Consider the following 5,261-nt stretch of genomic DNA (forward strand, 5'->3'; position numbering starts at 1 on the left):
ACCAGCAAAATAACGCATCGATTGAAGGTTTTAGCTTTCAAAACTTGCCCAGATTGTGTCAGTAGGTCCTGGAATTCGTCCACAGAAAGGCCAGAGAGACAACTTCACTCGTGAACCGCCATGTTTAAAACAGAGCATTTTAGGCGTCCCAGTCTGCATGAAACCATCTCTCGCCTCTGTCTGAGACAAGACCAGACACGCACGGTTCTTACGTTACGTTTTTGCCTATAAAATCAACTGAAATGTCAATTGCTGGTACAAAAAAAAAAAAAAGAAAAAAAAAAAAAACAGCATGTTAATTTTTTTTGGTAGGCTAGGTATCGAAGAGCCAGAACATTTGCGCATGGGCTGACAGAATGTTTGAACAAGAGAGAAAAACGCAGTACCTCCAGACACCGGCGCTGGAGCGTCGTACCAAACGAGTCATCCCGGGATTTCGGCCCGTGCGATCGCTTTTGGACGCAGTTGGCCCTTTGCTGCTTTCTGCTACCGACCTTGCCTCCCGGTACGGCATTGAGGGAGAGATATGTCGGTCCCTAAACCATATGTGACAAATCCCACGCCTACTCACAGCTCCAAACCGCCCTTGTCAATATAGCGTAAGAATTAGATGGCTTATATATTTAAGAGAAAAGTCATTTTATCTGTCATATGGTAAGCACTGGAGTCGCAGATTACAAAGTGTGCGCATGCGCCCTTCTAAAGGTAACATACATACAGTCATAAGCTTTTTCCGAATAACTACAGGAGCTAATATCTTCGAGACATTACATTTACAGCTAAAATACATAGCATATACAGATACCTACTAAATACATAATTTAAATATATATACATAAAAAAGAAAAGCTGCTGTACAAAATGCGGCCCTGGATTCTCTTTTAAAAACAGTAAATTCATAGGTACGGATAAAATCAGGTAGCGCATTCCGCAACTTAGCTGATACGTAAGTAAAAAGAGAACTAAGACCATTACTGGTTGCTCCAGGTTTATTGCGAAAAAGAATGTAATTTCCGCGAAGGTCATGCATAAGAAGGGGACGGGAGAGAAAACGTATTTTTCATATAAACAGAAAAACCCTTTCTTCCAAAAAAAAAAAAAGCAAAAAAAACCCACATACTTTTATCAAGTAATACGAGGACATTTTGAATGCGCTTATTGCATAGACATGTCGAGCTTGACTTTCGTACTAAGAGGACAGGTAATCTGCAAATATAAATATTGTTATTCTCTTTTTTACATTATTATACCGTTTCTTTGACACGAGAATTACAGTGAAATGAAAGCACAACTTTGTCGCGAATTTCCTATGATAAAAACTTGTTTAGAAATCCAAAATCTACGTTAACAGCACACACCAGGCCTACTCCTGAATATCTGGCTAGAAATCATTTCCTCTGGCCGCGCTTCAGCCATTCGATGAGGGCCAGTCTCGTGCTTCTTAAGTTGCCTCGCTCATGCCCAAAAAGAATTCTGGGTAATTCTGCCATTCCATGACAAGGGAAGACTCCCGATTCTCATTTCATAGTTTTTTTCATAAGTGTCGGGCCACCCAGTCCTACCAGCAAAATAACGCATCGATTGAAGGTTTTAGCTTTCAAAACTTGCCCAGATTGTGTCAGTAGGTCCTGGAATTCGTCCACAGAAAGGCCAGAGAGACAACTTCACTCGTGAACCGCCATGTTTAAAACAGAGCATTTTAGGCGTCCCAGTCTGCATGAAACCATCTCTCGCCTCTGTCTGAGACAAGACCAGACACGCACGGTTCTTACGTTACGTTTTTGCCTATAAAATCAACTGAAATGTCAATTGCTGGTACAAAAAAAAAAAAAAAGAAAAAAAAAAAACAGCATGTTAATTTTTTTTGGTAGGCTAGGTATCGAAGAGCCAGAACATTTGCGCATGGGCTGACAGAATGTTTGAACAAGAGAGAAAAACGCAGTACCTCCAGACACCGGCGCTGGAGCGTCGTACCAAACGAGTCATCCCGGGATTTCGGCCCGTGCGATCGCTTTTGGACGCAGTTGGCCCTTTGCTGCTTTCTGCTACCGACCTTGCCTCCCGGTACGGCATTGAGGGAGAGATATGTCGGTCCCTAAACCATATGTGACAAATCCCACGCCTACTCACAGCTCCAAACCGCCCTTGTCAATATAGCGTAAGAATTAGATGGCTTATATATTTAAGAGAAAAGTCATTTTATCTGTCATATGGTAAGCACTGGAGTCGCAGATTACAAAGTGTGCGCATGCGCCCTTCTAAAGGTAACATACATACAGTCATAAGCTTTTTCCGAATAACTACAGGAGCTAATATCTTCGAGACATTACATTTACAGCTAAAATACATAGCATATACAGATACCTACTAAATACATAATTTAAATATATATACATAAAAAAGAAAAGCTGCTGTACAAAATGCGGCCCTGGATTCTCTTTTAAAAACAGTAAATTCATAGGTACGGATAAAATCAGGTAGCGCATTCCGCAACTTAGCTGATACGTAAGTAAAAAGAGAACTAAGACCATTACTGGTTGCTCCAGGTTTATTGCGAAAAAGAATGTAATTTCCGCGAAGGTCATGCATAAGAAGGGGACGGGAGAGAAAACGTATTTTTCATATAAACAGAAAAACCCTTTCTTCCAAAAAAAAAAAAAGCAAAAAAAAACCCACATACTTTTATCAAGTAATACGAGGACATTTTGAATGCGCTTATTGCATAGACATGTCGAGCTTGACTTTCGTACTAAGAGGACAGGTAATCTGCAAATATAAATATTGTTATTCTCTTTTTTACATTATTATACCGTTTCTTTGACACGAGAATTACAGTGAAATGAAAGCACAACTTTGTCGCGAATTTCCTATGATAAAAACTTGTTTAGAAATCCAAAATCTACGTTAACAGCACACACCAGGCCTACTCCTGAATATCTGGCTAGAAATCATTTCCTCTGGCCGCGCTTCAGCCATTCGATGAGGGCCAGTCTCGTGCTTCTTAAGTTGCCTCGCTCATGCCCAAAAAGAATTCTGGGTAATTCTGCCATTCCATGACAAGGGAAGACTCCCGATTCTCATTTCATAGTTTTTTTCATAAGTGTCGGGCCACCCAGTCCTACCAGCAAAATAACGCATCGATTGAAGGTTTTAGCTTTCAAAACTTGCCCAGATTGTGTCAGTAGGTCCTGGAATTCGTCCACAGAAAGGCCAGAGAGACAACTTCACTCGTGAACCGCCATGTTTAAAACAGAGCATTTTAGGCGTCCCAGTCTGCATGAAACCATCTCTCGCCTCTGTCTGAGACAAGACCAGACACGCACGGTTCTTACGTTACGTTTTTGCCTATAAAATCAACTGAAATGTCAATTGCTGGTACAAAAAAAAAAAAAAGAAAAAAAAAAAAAAAACAGCATGTTAATTTTTTTTGGTAGGCTAGGTATCGAAGAGCCAGAACATTTGCGCATGGGTTGACAGAATGTTTGAACAAGAGAGAAAAACGCAGTACCTCCAGACACCGGCGCTGGAGCGTCGTACCAAACGAGTCATCCCGGGATTTCGGCCCGTGCGATCGCTTTTGGACACAGTTGGCCCTTTGCTGCTTTCTGCTACCGACCTTGCCTCCCGGTACGGCATTGAGGGAGAGATATGTCGGTCCCTAAACCATATGTGACAAATCCCACGCCTACTCACAGCTCCAAACCGCCCTTGTCAATATAGCGTAAGAATTAGATGGCTTATATATTTAAGAGAAAAGTCATTTTATCTGTCATATGGTAAGCACTGGAGTCGCAGATTACAAAGTGTGCGCATGCGCCCTTCTAAAGGTAACATACATACAGTCATAAGCTTTTTCCGAATAACTACAGGAGCTAATATCTTCGAGACATTACATTTACAGCTAAAATACATAGCATATACAGATACCTACTAAATACATAATTTAAATATATATACATAAAAAAGAAAAGCTGCTGTACAAAATGCGGCCCTGGATTCTCTTTTAAAAACAGTAAATTCATAGGTACGGATAAAATCAGGTAGCGCATTCCGCAACTTAGCTGATACGTAAGTAAAAAGAGAACTAAGACCATTACTGGTTGCTCCAGGTTTATTGCGAAAAAGAATGTAATTTCCGCGAAGGTCATGCATAAGAAGGGGACGGGAGAGAAAACGTATTTTTCATATAAACAGAAAAACCCTTTCTTCCAAAAAAAAAAAAAGCAAAAAAAAACCCACATACTTTTATCAAGTAATACGAGGACATTTTGAATGCGCTTATTGCATAGACATGTCGAGCTTGACTTTCGTACTAAGAGGACAGGTAATCTGCAAATATAAATATTGTTATTCTCTTTTTTACATTATTATACCGTTTCTTTGACACGAGAATTACAGTGAAATGAAAGCACAACTTTGTCGCGAATTTCCTATGATAAAAACTTGTTTAGAAATCCAAAATCTACGTTAACAGCACACACCAGGCCTACTCCTGAATATCTGGCTAGAAATCATTTCCTCTGGCCGCGCTTCAGCCATTCGATGAGGGCCAGTCTCGTGCTTCTTAAGTTGCCTCGCTCATGCCCAAAAAGAATTCTGGGTAATTCTGCCATTCCATGACAAGGGAAGACTCCCGATTCTCATTTCATAGTTTTTTTCATAAGTGTCGGGCCACCCAGTCCTACCAGCAAAATAACGCATCGATTGAAGGTTTTAGCTTTCAAAACTTGCCCAGATTGTGTCAGTAGGTCCTGGAATTCGTCCACAGAAAGGCCAGAGAGACAACTTCACTCGTGAACCGCCATGTTTAAAACAGAGCATTTTAGGCGTCCCAGTCTGCATGAAACCATCTCTCGCCTTTGTTTTCTTTTAAAGGCTTGCCTTTACCCACATTCTAGCTTAATGATGCCATCCTGGTGGCTTCTGTAGACGATAATGGCCTGAAAAGGCAGTTATAAAATGATTACCAACTAGATTTGAGCCACCTTGCTCGCTTCCTGTTGGAATGCAAACGGTTAACATTTGTCTCGTGATGCTCTAACATGAGCCCACATATACTGAATACAGCATGTGCTTCCTTGAGGTAAGTACTTCATGTATCTCTTATTATTATGTATTTAAATATAAGGTATTTACAGTGTATTTGATAATTAGCCCTATATAACCCATGTATACCTTAAAAGGGGTATTAAGGGGTATACATGGGTATATAGTAGTATATAAGGGTGTACATGGGTATATTGGGCTATATAAGGGTATAC

This window comes from Montipora foliosa, chromosome 1 (assembly GCF_036669935.1).
Source record: "Montipora foliosa isolate CH-2021 chromosome 1, ASM3666993v2, whole genome shotgun sequence".
NCBI lineage: Eukaryota > Metazoa > Cnidaria > Anthozoa > Scleractinia > Acroporidae > Montipora > Montipora foliosa.